The 16,019-nt window shown below is 37.0% G+C and overlaps 1 protein-coding gene across 3 annotated transcripts in view; it reads left to right on the top strand.

Annotated features, from left to right (window-relative positions):
* The window catches only part of Dennd1b (DENN domain containing 1B), a 265,313-nt gene that overhangs the window by 141,505 nt on the left and 107,789 nt on the right, over positions 1 to 16,019 (top strand). The gene's annotated exons all lie outside the window — the stretch shown is intronic.

Raw genomic sequence — 16,019 nt, forward strand, 5'->3', positions numbered from 1 at the left:
TTTCACCTAAATTTCTCACTGAAGGTCATTTCTGATGGATTTGTTATGTTGGTGAAATTGTATTGTCTTGACTTTTGGTGTTTCTTGTATTATAATGTAGAGATTTTTTACATCTTGAGTAAATTTGATGCTTGAGATTTTTAATTATCTGCAGTGTTCTTAGCTTTGTAAATCCCTCTTTATATATCTTCAGGGTAGGTGTTTAAGTTACCAGGTATAGCTCTTACACTTTTAGAGTAATAGCAGAAATGACTCTAGGTGTTGAATTTGCCTTCTATTCAAGTATTTAATAGGTTGGTGGAGCAAATTATTGGCATTCAATAAAAACCAGCACAGGGGCTGGAGAGATGGCTTAGTGGTTAAGCGCTTGCCTGTGAAGCCTAAGGATCCTGGTTCGAGGCTCAGTTCCTCAGGTCCCATGTTAGCCAGATGCACAAGGGGGCGCACGCATCTGGAGTTCGTTTGCAGTGGCTGGAAGCCCTGTGTGCCAGTTCTCTCTCTCTCCCTCTATCTGTCTTTCTCTCTGTGTCTGTCGCTCTCAAATAAATAAATAAAAAAAGAACAAAAAATATTTAAAAAAAACCAGCACAGAATATTTATATAATAGTGAGGGTTAAAACAAACAGCTAATCTAACAAACTCCCTTCAGTTGACCTACACTCTAATCCTTTCAACTGGGAAGCTGAAATTTCTGGTCTGGAATAGGTTCCACATCAGCCTTTGGCCAAGTGATACCATGACCCCAATAATTGACAGTAGAAAAAGAAAAGGATGTATAAATCAGGAACCATCAAAGTCAAGAACTGTCAATACCAAAATACAGTTTATTTGAGAATGGTAACATTGACCAATAATACATCAATCAAATGTAACACATAACCTGCCCTGACATGGAAGGTCCGATGAGCACTTCTAGTGCAGGCCCATGAATCTGTATTTGCATAACTAGGCCCCGTTACCTTTTGTAGTGTTTCCCAATCTCATGAAAGCCTAGTGCTTACCTCGATCCCTCTCTTGCATTGTGGATTCAGTTAGGCTGCCTGAGTTGCTGGGTATGGTGTTCTGATTGGCTGTGTAAGATGCTGTGTGATGGATAAGTTCTCTGGTGGTTTGCAGCAGTGGCAGATGGGGAAGGAAAGGCTGTGCAGGGTGAGTGGACTTGTGCTGGATGTACTCAGCTGGTCCAGTTCATGATGTCCTTCAGCAACTGCTCAGCTGGTCCTGTTGTCTTCCCCTTCAGGTTTCTTGACCTCGTTAGGCAGATGTGAGTGGAAAATCCCTTCACCTTGCTTCTTCTCCTGCAGCTCTGTGCTGCACTGGGCTAAGCTACACTGGTGCTGCAGGGGGAGTTTTTTTTTTTGGCTTCCGGCTTGCTGGAATTTCTCAGTATGTCCTGTTTTTCTGCTGTGGTTGAGAATTCTTTGTACACCTTCGCTTTTTGATAGAAGAGTGCATTTTGTTGTTTTTCTGCTTCATTTATTTAATTTTTATAAGCCACTGAAACTATAATATACTTAATATTACTATAAGAATCAACTTTTCTATTATATTTCAAATATATAATGCAACTTCTATATTATTTTTATTTTCATTTTTAAGGATATTATTAACAACATATTTTGCATGGATATGTCATATGTTGGTACCTTTTTTCCCCTTATTTCCTGCCCTTACTCCATTGGGGATGCTGCTCAGTAGGGTTGCACATATTCCCTAATGGGTTGTGGTTTATGCATTGTGTGAGTAGCAGTTATTTCTGGGCTAAGGGAATGCCTCTGGGCATGATGTTTCAGCTGTTCCGCTCCCTCTTCCTCAAAATTCTCTGAGTTGTGGTTGGTAAGTCTTAAGTCTACTTCAGTGATGAGCTCTTAGGAGCCTCTGGATCTCTGCTTTGTAGGTATTGAATGTCTCCAGGGTCTGACTCCTACACCCTGGCACTGATTATCGGGTTTAGCATGGAAGCCCCACTCATGCTCATCTCCCCAATTCATCTGTGGTTTCAACAGTAGCTTTTAAATATGATGTATCTTGGAGAGTTTCTTATTTGGTCTTGTCTGTTTGATATTCTGTGGAGTTCTTGTATCTGGGCGGATCTCTCTTTTGAGAGATTGGAAAAATTTTCTTCATTAATTTTGTTGAATATGTTCTATATGCCTCTGGCTTGGATTTTCTCTCCTTCTGGTACACTCCATGATCCAAATGTTTGGGCATTTTAGGGTATCCCCTAGTTACCTCATATTCTGTTCACATGATTTTTTGAAGTTAGCAAAGTTTGTGGAATCCTGGTCATTTTCTTCTATTTTGTCTTCCAGGTCAGAGGTTCTGTCTTCCACATGAGTATCTGTTTGTCAGGGGTTCTAGAGAGGTTAAAAAGTTCTATTTGATTTTTTTTTTTTCTGTTGTGATATTTTACGTTGTGTATATCTCTTTCTTGAGGTACAATTTCAGTTCGAGTTCTGATTTTCTTGATGCTTCCTGGAATTCACTCCCGCATTTGATCAAGTCTTCATTAAGCTTAATCAACTGGTTACTGAGATATTCCATTTGTTGATTCACCTTCAACTCATTTATATCTCTTCTGAAGCTTCTAGCTTTTTTTCCCCCAATTAAATTAAGACTACTGTCATAAGGTAAGTGCTCTAAGAGATGATTTTGCTCAATTTCATTCATACAGTTGTTGGTTTTTGATGGTTTGCTTCCAGTTCAGCAATACTTTTGATAAGTGTCACATTAGTTGTGTTTGCATTTTGGGATTGAATTTCTGTTGATTTCTCTATTATTTCATTGGAGGCTGCCATTGTAAGACTAGGTATCCTTGGTGGAGATCTTTTGTTTTTCTGACTTTGTTTTTATTTTTTTTTTTCACTGCAGTTTACCCATCTTAGGGAAACAGTTTATTCTATTGAGGGGGAAGCAAGTATTTGTCCTTGTAGGATATTCAGAGGGTGTTCTGTTTTAAATGTGAACCCGATTGGTGTACAATGGGGTTATAACCATAGATGTGTAGATTATGGAGATTGCAGGTATATCAAAGGTACTTGGGGAACTGGGAGCTCTGGCCTACTCACTCCACTTACATGTACTGTTCAGTACATGGGGATCAGGGTTGGGGAAACAGGAGCCAGGAAGCAGGTGCACCCTCTGATTCAGAGCAAGTGGACCAGGTATTGGGGACCCAGAGGCCCTTTAATCAGGAAGGCAGAACAAAGGGCCTGCTTCTGCAGCAAGCTCACAGGGTCCAGGCAGCCCTTATCCAGCCACAGGGGAACCTACTGGGACCAGGGAACTGGGGTGGGGTTGGCGGGACAGGAAGATCTGGCCTACTCACTCTGCATGCCTATCTCCTAGAACCAACTTGTGTATCATTCAATACAGATATAAAGTATCTCAGCATTCACAGTTCTACCACTGATTTATGAATTTTGTTTGCTTTGGCTAATACGCTAATCATTAATAAGTAATAGCAATAATTATACTAATTATTACTTTTATTGATAAGTAATAGTAATAATAATAATACTAATTATTACTTTTCATGATTAGTATATGATGTAAGCTTCACAGCTTGCTATGATTTTCATGGCAACATGGTGATAGAGAATCAAGTAACTTGAGGATCTCATCAGTTGCTATTTGTAGCTAAAATAATTTATAACCTTTATAAAGGTAAACAATAAAATAAAATGCCTTTAAGATATATAAGCAAATATATACATATTATTGTTATGTCGCAAATTGTAATGTGTCTTATTCCTATTCATCTGAGTGTGGTATTGTATTACATTCCATTATTATATTTTTATACTTGAGTATACTATATTAGTACATTACCAGTTTTCTTTTCATTCTATTATTTTTACATTGTCAAGTACACACAGAATGGCTTCTGAAGATTTTGGACAAGCACATTAACTTTGTGCATGCTGTAAGTAGGTCTTGTGTATTTTGGCCCTGAGTGAGCCTTGGTAGACTAGCAGAACACCATTTCAGGGTCTCATATATTCAAAGCAAAGGAATGCATCATGATATTACAAGGTTGTATCAGTTGACTTATTACTGATTTGTGACCATAGGTAGAGAAGAATACTGTTTAAAGCCATGTCATTGGTTCTCAAATCAGTCAGGCATGAAGTCTTGTCATATGCCTCTGTAATTTTACCTCACCAGACTTGCTCTAACTAGTCAGCTGGGGCTGTGCATTTTGTCTCAAACACCCAGCTGGCCAGCATCTGACAAGAGCTTTCTCATCATCCTGTCAGTAATATGCTAACTAGACAATATCTTTGTGGCTTGTAGAAGCAGGTAGAAGGGATGCATCTCTTTAAGGAAGATGTCTAAATATTAGCTATCATTTTCATCAACCTTTAGTTGGTATCACCTGATAAGTTAGTAAGCACATTGGTGACAGCGATTTGGTTATATGTTGCATATTATTTTAGTACTACTTAGAGAAGCAATATGTTATATGTGCTGGAACATGTTAATAAACTGTACTTCCTCCTTTGTTAGAGTAGCCCCCAAGCATTTAAGCATATGCCTTCTCATTAATTCTATCAATGGCATATGATAAAAGAAATCTTGTGATCCCCGGAAAAATTAGCTTTTAAAAGGTAGATTTCATAGATATAGACTAAAAGGGAGTCCAGAGGATTTTAACCTCTTTAATTGAGTTATATACATTCATGATTTGTCTCTTAGTGGTTGCAATCTGTCCTTATTTAAGCTGAAACCGGAAGCACAGACACTATTTCTGGAGATGGAGATTGAGCAGCTGGCTTGAAAATAGTGTGCTCAGGCTTACCTCCTAGTCAGAGTTATGGAAATGCAGTGTTTGCCCCTGTACTTCTAAGGCTGCAGCAGAATAGTCAGTTACAGATCATTTCCAAAACCTTTCCTGAGGTTTTCCTGGAACAATTTTTAGATTTTGAACTTGTCCTAAAGCACATAGCAACCAGTTAATTTAGTTGGAACTGTGGATAATGGCTATACTTAGCAGGGTAATTTTTAGAAGGTATGTTGTCATTCTGAACATTTTATATATATATATATATATATATATATATATATTTTTTTTTTTTTAAATTTAATTTATTAGTTTTCTTTTCAGTAAATACAGGCAGTTTGGTACCATTATTTAGGCTCATCTGTGATCTACCCCCTCCCATTAGACCCTCCTTGTTAATGAAAATGGGTCATGCATTGTGGAGTTAGCCCCCAGTTATTGGTATGATAAATGTCTCTGCAAATCATGACCCAGCATGTGACTCTGACATTCTTTCCGCCCCCTCTTCCGCAAAATTTCCCTGAGCCATGTTGGGTTCTTTTTTGGTCTGCTTCAGTGCTGAGGTGTTGGAGGCCTCTGAGGCTCTGGCTCTCTGATTTGGTAGGAGTTGATTTTTCTCTGCGTTAATCTCCTTCCCCTTTGTGCTGGTATCCAGTTCACAGGAAAACATCACCCTTGCTTATTTCGCCAGTTGTCCTTAGTTTCAATTGGGCCCCTTTTGTGGTATGTTGGGGCAGCTGTCTTCTTAGGATCTGCATCTATCTGGAAAAGAGAAACAGTTCTGCACTAAGTAAGTGGACTGAAGTGTGGAAAAGGGAATCTTGAGATTGTCATGAAATACTTTGTAGGAAGAGATATGTGGATGTTAGTTGGAGGAAGTGTTTTAATAAATGAGAGTAGTTAGTTAGCATTCCTATCTTCTCTCTTGGAGCTAAAAGCTACAATTTTCCAGGAAAATCTGCACCTATTTTGAACTTACTGTTTATTCCATTTGTCTTCTCAGAGCATACTGTTGGCCTCTAGTTCATAAAGTGGAGTGTTAAGTAAAACTGTGGTTGAATTGCCTGGGAGGTATATTTAGTTAGTATTAATTTTGGTTGTATAAGTTTTATCCAAATAATTATCATCACCAGTAAAATGATTGTTGGTAGTGATTTCCATGTACTGAAGCATGTTCTACATAAAACAATGGCTAGATTTTGTGCTATTGGTGATTACTAATATTAAGTATAAGAAAAACATAGATTGCTTGTTTCTTTGGTAAAATTTCTGATGAAAACAAATTATTTCTTTTATTTTTTTATTTTTATTTTTTCTTATTAATTAGTTTTGTATACAGTCAGTTTGGTACCATTCTTAGGCTCATCCTTGACCTACTCCCTCCCCTTGGCTCCTCCTTGTTGAGGTATATGGGTCATGCATTGTGGAGTTAGCCCACAGTTATGGGTGGGAGAAATGTCTCTGCATATCATGCCCCAACATGTGGCTGTGACATTCTTTCCACACCCTCTTCTGCAAAATTTCCCTGAGCCATGTTGGGTTTATTTTTGGTCTGCTGCAGTGATGAGGTGTTGGGGCTTCTGGGTCTCTGGCTTGCTGTTTTGGTAGGAGTTGATTTTTCTCTGTGGTGGTCTCCTTCCCCCTTGTTCTGGTACCAGGTTCACCAGGAAAACAGCACCCTTGCTTGTTTCACCAATTTTTCTTAGTTTCAGCCAGGGCCCTTTTGAGGTATGATGAGGTGGCTCTCTCCTTACGATCTACATCTATCTGAAAAAGAGAAGCAGATTCTCCAACGGAGAGTAAGTTAGCACCAGGACAAGTGAGATAACTTTTTTTTTATAGAGATTTTTAAAATCTTTTTTTTTAAATTATTTTTCTGTTCAGCAAATACAGGCAGTTTGGTACCATTATTAGGCCCATCCATGGCCTACCACCTCCCCATTGGCCCCTCCTTATTGATGTATATGGGTCGTGCATTGTGGAGTTAGCCCACAGTTATTGGTACAATAAATGTCTCTGCATATCAAGACCCAACATGTGTGGCTCTGACATTCTTTCCAGAATTTAATAGGTGTAAGTCCTCTTGTAGCCCACGATTGATGGTAGCTTGATAATGGAGAGTGGGCTTATGTTTGGATATGGTTCTGACTTGTTTCCCAGCTCCATCTATGGGTCCCGTACCACTGATGGGATCAGTTACCTGAAATAAGAGCAGTTGGTTCCCCACCATAGCTGTGTGCCACTGTTGCACTTGTGTGAGCATCACAACAGGTTATTTGCTGGTTAGTAGATTAGACCAGGAGTTGCTTGGACAGATAATGGTCATTTTCCCCCAGTCACCCATGTAGCACCTTCTGACTGCCTGGGGACTGACTCTCTTCCAGCTTCCAGCCATTCCATTGCATTTTATGTGTCAACCACATAAGGTGTCTTCAGTAGTAGGGTCTTACCACTACCCTTTGGTGGGTGATCAAGTACTCGAACAGAAATCTGTCTTCCTTTTAGGAAACCTTGTAGGTCTCTCTGATCAAAAGCTCATTGTGGATGATAGCACATGCTGGTACTGGGAGTTACAGGTCAGTGCTCACTAAGAAAAGGAAGAAAAAGATAACTAATATACAAGAGTTAAAGATAAGAGAGAGAGAGAAAGAGAGGGAGGGAAGCTGTAGAAGATTAAGGTCAGTCTTCATCATACCCTGTCCAGTGTCTTGTGGTTCAGGTGTTCCCTCTAAGGGCCTGGTGAAGGGTTTTTACTTATTCATATATTTTTTCCATTATGAATTTTGGCAAGATTTCCCTCTTTTGCTGAGTATCTTCAGGTTTAAAGCTGTAATTTACCTCATTGTGGATTTTGCACTTAGTGTTTCCAAATAGAACTTACCATTTTCCTAATATATAGGGCTGATTTGGTGAAATGCCCCCTTTTCTCATCTGTCATCTCCATTTGAGACCTATAGATTCCATTGCCTTAATGCTTTCTTCTCTGATTCATCCTTTCTATTCCAGCTATTCTTTGTTCTAGTTCAGGATAGTATCACTTTATATAAACACATGAACTCCTTCCTTCCTTCCCTCCCTCCCTCTCTCCCTCCTCCTTTTCTTTCTCTCTCTCTCTTTCTCTCTCTCTCTCTCTTTCTTTCTTTCTTTTTTTCTTTCTTTCAAGGTAGGTTCTCACTCTGGCCCAGACTGACCTATAATTCACTATGTAGTCTTATGGTAGCCTTGAACTCATGGCGATCCTCCTACTTCTGCCTGCTGCATGCTGGGATTAAAGCCATTTGACACCTTGCCTGGTCACAAACACTTCTTTTAGCATATATTGAATGTTGGTATTATTCTGTTGGATATGCATATCTTTTTTTTTAATTTAATTTATTAGTTTTCTTTTCAGTAAATACAGGCAGTTTGGTACCATTATTTAGGCTCATCTGTGATCTACCCCCTCCCATTTGGATATGCATATCTTTTTAACAACAATATGCTTATCTTTTCTTTTTTACTAGAGAATTTCAATTTTTTAAAAAGTTAATATAAAACTTAATATGTAAAAATAGTTAAGAATTTTTGAATTCTTAAAATTAAAATAAAATTAGATTCTTTTTAGTTTTATGAATTTCTCCTTCAGTATTGTTTCCTGCTCAGCATATAATGAAACTTTACTTATCTTTTGTTCTTCATATAGTCATAAGTAGAAAAAAAGTATTTCTCTATAAAAACTGTAAGTTGATTCAGTCATTCTGCCATCATGGAGCATTGTACTAATAGCAGGCTGTGTTCCATAGGTGAGATGATGATGATACAAACTATTTTTCAGTATGTGTCTAATCAGAGAGAAGAGCCATGTAGTAATTTACAAATGTATCAGATTTTAAAATGTAATATGGGAGCTGGAGAGATGGCTCAGGTGTTAAAATGCTTCCCTGAGAAGCCTAAAGACCCAGGTTCAATTCCCTACTACTTACATAAACCAGATGCACAAAGTGGCACACATGTCTGGAGTTCATTTGCAGCAGCTAGTGGCCCTGGCTCACCCATTTTTTTTCCTCTCTCTCTCAAAACAAAATAAAAATAAATGAAATATTTTTAAAAATGTAATATGGAATCAAATAATCAGGGTTGGGCTAGGAAAAAATGAAGGTATCTCTGAAGAATATAGGAATAACAGGTAGAAAGCAGCTATAGCATTCATGGCAAAGTAGAGTACCCAAGAAAGAAGCTCCACTGTGTCTGAGGTTCAGATCCTGGGGGATCCTGATGAATGACCTAGCTATGGTTCATTGAATTACATAGAAATTTCTCTGGTGCCATATTGGCAGAATTTTCTGGAGCCTGCCCTTTGAGGGTATTCAGGAAAACTGAAAAGAAATGCCATTTTCAAAACTTGCTTAAAACTCACATGAGCTGTTGTGTAAGCTGTCCAAAGACCTGTAGGGTCATCACTTACAGCTTTCTCCCTGCCTTCCCAAAGCGACCAAGTGGTCTGCTGGCCATGCTGTAATAATCGGGTGTGTGACAGGCCCTATGCTGCACGACTGAAAGTACTACAAGAGCCAAAACACCCTGCTTATAAAGGAGGTTTTGAAGGAATTCTAGGAGAATTTCTGGCTGCTAGAACTTGCTGCAACAGTTATTATAGAAACTGTCTACTCATTGGCAGCCTGGAGGCCCTTGTGCTATAGAAACTGGACCATAGTGCAGCTGCTTATGACCCAGTGCTTTGAAAAATAATAGGAAACTACAGAGTGACTGAACTGGACTCAGGCTGCAAAGCCCTCTCTTCCTGTAATGTCTTTTCAGTGCCTTCTTCCTCATAAGGCCAATCTCATGCCAACTGATAAAAGGCAAAATATCTAAAATGTTAAATTTGGAACTAAAAGGCAATAAATTGATCTACCCCTTTGGACTCTCATGTTCCGTCTGTACCCTTCTACATACAGTTGAACTCTAGTACAAAATAAAGCTGTATTTCATTTAATACCTTATAACCATTCAACTTATAAATGTAGATGCTCTCATCCTGTGTTGAAAATGCGGAGAAATGCTATGCTTGTTTCTATAACTGATCATAAAGCTGTAATTGGCACTTCTGTTTCCATACTTCTTTTTATCCGCAGCCAGAACCTCAACTGGTTGGAGTTTTTAGTTGGTAAAATGGTGCACACTTTTGCTTCATACAGGTCTTTATCATCCAGTGACTGATTTTTCTTACTTTTATTTCCAGTAATTTTTAATATTTGACAAGGAAATATGAAAAGTTAGCACAGAGAAATCCCTTTTTGCAAACACTGTCCTTATTCCTCCTTTGTAGAATGTATTAGTGCTCAATGTCATGCTACACCACATGCATTATATAGAAGCAAGCCAGTTTTCCTTTATTGAGACCAGTCACTCCAGCCAGTTATTGACCTCCTGTTATTAGTCTACGGAACCTTTGGTTTCCAAGTGGTCAGGTAGCTGTCTTATCTTCCAATCAATACAAAAGCATTCTCCTGTTAAGTATGAAGAAATTCAAAATAGTTATTACCTGTTAATAAAGGAAGTCTGTTTCTTTGAAGGAAACACTTCAAAATTTTGTCTGTTGGCAGAATTATTCTAAAGATAGGTATATGCATATTGATTCATTCTTCCATTGCTAATATTATTTGTCAGTTACTAAGAACTGAAACTTTCAAAGATAACAATTTATGGTTCTTTTAATGAGATACTGATTTAACAAAACCCATCATTGTAATAAGAACTCTTCTCTCATGTATAGGAATAAGAGTAGAAGATTTAGAATTGACTCCAATGACACTAGATTCTTGAATTTTCATTATGTTGAAGATATATTTATGTGATGAATATGGTACTCTGTGTAGTATATGTGTATGTGTGTATAGAAAGAGGGAGTAAGAATTCAAACTACCAAATGTGACTATAGAGATAAATGGCAGCCCAGATATGAAGAATCATGTTTGTTAAAGTAAGCCGTTAGAACTTTATATAACATTTTGAGGGGAGGCCAGTGAAGTGCATGATATGACCAAGTTTGCTTTTGAGATGAGAATGCTTGTGGCAGTATAAAAGAAAAAAAAGAAATAGGGAAAATCTGGTAAGAAAGCAGTTAAGATTCTTCCAGCAATAACTAGATTTTTCTTTTTTTGTTTTGCTCTTGGACAAAAATGGTGACCATAGTAGAGAATAAGTTTGGGGCTTGGAAACATTTTCAGGGAAGTCTGTTGTAGTACCTGCTTAAAATATATAGGAAAAGGGGAAATTATATCAAGGTGTACTGAGAAAATGTCCACATACTTGGTGTCTGCTTTATTAGGGGCCATTTGCTATGAATAATTTATTTTCTAACTATGTATGTGTGTGCACATATATACATCTATGTACACGTACTTACATATACATGTATAGTTACATATGTGGTATGCTGGACATATGTAAGATCAATTTATAATATGTAATTTTTAATATTTTGTTTCTTTTCTATTTGAGAGGCAGATATAAAGAGAATGGGTGTGCTAGGGCCTTCGGTCACTGCAAATGAACTCCAGATGCATGTGCCACCTTGTGCATCTGCCTTACATGAGTCCTGGGGAATTGAACTTAGGTCCTTTGGCTTTTCAGGCAAGGACCTTAACTGCTAAGCTATTTCTGCAGCTCAAATTTATAATATATAATTTTATATAACATAGTATATAATCATTACTATTTAAATGTTTAAAATATTTTACATGTGATTATCTTTTGCAAAAATTGCTCATGGCATGCAGTCTGGTTTTTTCCTTATTTTCTTTATTATATTTTAGTTGAATTTTTTTAAAATTTTTTATTTATTTTTTTTGAGAGCGACAGACAGAGAGAAAGACAGGGGAGAGAGAGAGAATGGGCGCGCCAGGGCTTCCAGCCTCTGCAAACGAACTCCAGATGTGTGTACCCCCTTGTGCATCTGGCTAACATGGGACCTGGGGAACCGAGCCTTGAACCGGGGTCCTTAGGCTTTACAGGCAAGCGCTTAACCGCTAAGCCATCTCTCCAGCCCTTCTTTATTATATTTTAGATCAGAGGTTTAAAATTTTGTTCTTAAAATATAGCTAACAAAATGAAGCTTAGCCAATTGTATTTCATTCATTGGTTATTGAAATATTACTTGAAAATGTAGTACTAATAGTGTGATTATATCAATAGTACTTTTTGATTTTTTTTTTATTGACAGCTTCCATAATTATAGACAACAAACCATGGTAATTTCCTCCCCCTTCTTTCCGCTAGCAACTTCATTCTCCATCATATCCCCTCCCCTTCTCAATCATTCTCTCTCTCTCTTTCATTTTGATGTCATCATCTTTTCCTCCGACTATGATGGTCTTGTGTAGGTAGGGTCAGGCACTGTGAGCTCATGGATATTCAAGCCATTTTGTGTTTGGAAGAGTGCATTGTAAGCATCCCTGACTTTCCTTTGGCTCTTAAATTCTTTCTGCCACCTCTTCTGCAATGGACCCTGAGCTGTGGAAGCTGTGACAGAGAGGCTTCAGTGCTGAGCATTCCTCTGTCACTTCTTCTCAGCACTATGGTGACTATTTAGTCATTCCAAGATCACCAACATCTGAAAAGAGACCAAAAGTGAGAGTAGAACTAATACATGGGTGTGAACATTAAAAGAAGTGCTTACTGAGTAATTTGGTGAGCATAGTGTATACATTCATCCAGACACAAGCATATGTTACAAAAATTAGGGTTCATGACTTCCCCTGTCATAGTATCAGGCATGTGTTCCTTCCCATGGAGCAGACCTCCAGGCAATTAGAGAGCTGTTTATTTTCCCCATCACAGATACAACACTATTGCACCTGTTGTCTCATTTGGCTTGCCTAGCCAAATTTAAGGCTTACAGTGTCCATTGTTGTTTATCTCCACTGGTGGTTTCTCTGTCTTCCATGGAGCTACATACAGCATGGCTTTTCCAGCTTTTAATCAGCTGGTTTATATGGAGAAGGTTTTCAGCTCAGTTCCGGCAGGGTTTCTCAGTGACCTTGCAGCACAAGTATGTGGAGTCTTCAGCAATAGGGTCTTACCATCTATTTCTGCAATGGCCTATAGGGTTGTGGGGTATCAGAAACCTCTGTGGCCAAAAAGTCACTGGAAGGTATCCCATCCCTGGCACTAAAATTTTTCTAGTAACAATCTATGGCTTCTGGTGTGCCATTGTCCAGAAAAGTTTTGATTTTGGAATATTTTCAGATGCTTAATGAGATATTATAAGTATAGGAACTTAATCTAAACACAAAATTCATTCATTTTTCATATGTCCCTTAAATATTTGGCCTGAAGGCAATTTTAGTAACTTGTGTTTTGACTGCCACCTGTCCCCGAGTTTAGGTATATAGCATTTTATACTTGGGGTATCATTTAGCACTCAAAACATTATATTGGGAACATTTCATATTTTGAATTTTGGACAAGGACATCTAGCCTGTAAGATATTATTATATACTTGTATCTTTTGCCCTTCCTCATAACATGTAATCTTCATAGAAAATGGACTAATGTTAAATATTTTGTCTTTTTAGGGAGGCCAACTGGAGAAATACAATGGCACATGGAAGGCACTCAATTTTTTTGTTGACTTAAGGAGATGAGTTTTAAAATATGCCCCAATTGCATAGTAACCTAATAGGCTTTTAGAGGTCATCATAGGATATATTTTGAAGGCATATCTGAATTATATATTGTTAACTCCCCAGATGAGAAAAAGATCTTAACTGTTCCTAAGAATATAAAATATTAAGATTGACCCGATTTAAGAATAAAGAATGTTACATCTCTGAAAGACAATACTGTGCAGATTATCTACTATAAACTTATTTTGAAGAATAGGAAACAGACCCAGAGATATTAGTGGGTATGCCAAAGATCACACATCTTTTAATGCTAGCAGACTCCTTTCTGTCTATGGTACCTTGAGTGTTATAATTTCATGTAACTGATATGTATTTGATTGGTTTCCTAGGAAGTGAGTTTTCTCATGATAGTGTTTTACTGTTCTTGCAACTTGGCTGTCCAAAAAGTTTTTGCTGTGATATTTTCTCAGCTGTAAAGTCACATGCGTCTTATATGCCAGTAGGTAAATATTGAGGATTTTCTTTGGAATGCTTCTTCTTTTTTGTAAATATCTATTTGAATATCTTATCCTTAACAGAATAACCATTTGAAAAAGCTACTTTCTTATAAATCTACCTCAGTCTGATCCTTGTTCTGCATTACTTCAAGTAATTCATTCTGATTGCTTAGACACAAGTTGTGAAGTACTCCTATATTCTTATGTCACTCTGTCTTTCCTCTATTTCTCATATTTAGAAAATTTCCAATTGCTGGGAAGCTCCTTAGTAGGCTTTCTCAGCAAGAATAATGCCTGCTAGATGATGGACAATGCAGATATTTTGTGACTTTCCTTATGTCCATACAGCCCATGCTCTACAAAGCCAATAGAATTCACCACATAATACTGTGAATTGTTAGTGAATAATGAGTTACTTTATCTGAGGATGTTGGGGGTCAGGGGAAGTATCTTCCCATTGTTTGGTGGGGTGTTTGTACTTGGGATACACTCAGTTACATAAGTTACCCTCATTGCAGCTCCTTATTTTGAGAATGTATTTTTTTCCTCATGCTCATTCTTGTTATTTTTTTTTTTTTTTGCCATAATGAAAAAGGAATACTTTCTTTTTGGTTTTAAATTAGATGCTCTAAAAGTCATTTGCTTTCTTATGGAGAACATAATTAACTCCTTTTCAAAGTTGCACTTGCTTTCTTAGCTTGGGAAGAATTGCCTGATTTACATCCAGGGAGTAGGAAAGCTCTTGGAGAAAGACACAGTAAATCAGATCTGCCTTCTTTTCATTTCCCTCTAGTCAGCTTTGTAACATGCATGAATCCTTGGTCTGTAATTACATAGAAGTATTTGAATGCCTCCTAGTGGCATATTGTATGTTTTAATTAAGGAATTTATGAAATATTTATTGAAAAAATATTGTGATAAACTGACAAAGTTTATAAATGCAGACATTAAAACTCTTCCATGATAGTACCACAAATGCATTATTATGCATGTAACATTGATGAAATAGCTAACTGGAAAAATATCACATATAGGAAAAGAGAAATATAATTCAGTGAGAGTTTTAATATTTTTGATTTAGATCATAGTATTTTTAAACTTTGATGAAACTGTTCCAAACTTACACATAGAAAGTGTAGCTATTGATATCTAGATTGCTTCCTATACATTCTAGTGTGATTATTGTATGTATATTAACTTCTTTATAAATTAAGTGGCGATTAGGCTCATAGAATGTCTGTGGTTTATTTTCATATAGTTTTTTTTTTTTTTTTACAAATTATGACTTGAAAAGTGGAATCAAGTGATTTAATTGGTAACTTGAAATAGAAGTAAAATTTTAAATTGAAAAAGAATGCTGGTTTAATTATTACTTTAAGCCTAAAATCATGCTTTTTATCTATAGAAATATGTTTTAAAATTGAGAAATAGTCCCATGAAAAAATTATGATGGGGCCAGTTAGGAGAAATAAAAAAAAATAATGCTTTTGTTAAGCATTAAAGATTTTTAATTAACTGCTTACCAAAACAAAACAATTAAAGTGACAATTACCTTTAAAGTAGCAACAATGTGATTGCAGCTGTTGTGATATAAAGCTAGGAAACAAAATGTTAATCTGGAATGAGCAGTTTAAATATGAAATTATGACATACTTGGCTTCCCATAGTACAGCTGTCAAGCTTGGGCAGTTCACTGGTCAATAGTGACATTCTATGTGTCAGTGAACAGAGTCTCTTGATACCGTAACCCGCAGTTCACACATTACAGAAGCTCCAACTGTCGAATATTCAAGTCCCCTGGTATTACTGCAGCTTCCAGATTCTCCTGACTAGCTCATGTTTCATTCTTTGGCAATTTGCCCTAATGATATCCCTCAGGAGCTTTCAGCCTCTTTTCCTTTCCATATTTAATAGTGTTGTATTAATCTGAGTGATATACAAACTGCAATGCATGAATTGTAATTTCCTGAAAGATTTTTTAAGATCACTGAATTTTTAAATTTTACTTGCATTTATGTTCTAAATTTTGAGTCTAAATTATATTTTAAGGTAAATATAGCCATGTGCATATGATCCTAAGTTTTCTTTTCAGAGGGCTTCTGAGATGTAAGACTTTACACATAGCATTGT

The sequence above is a fragment of the Jaculus jaculus genome, chromosome 1 (assembly GCF_020740685.1).
Source record: "Jaculus jaculus isolate mJacJac1 chromosome 1, mJacJac1.mat.Y.cur, whole genome shotgun sequence".
NCBI lineage: Eukaryota > Metazoa > Chordata > Mammalia > Rodentia > Dipodidae > Jaculus > Jaculus jaculus.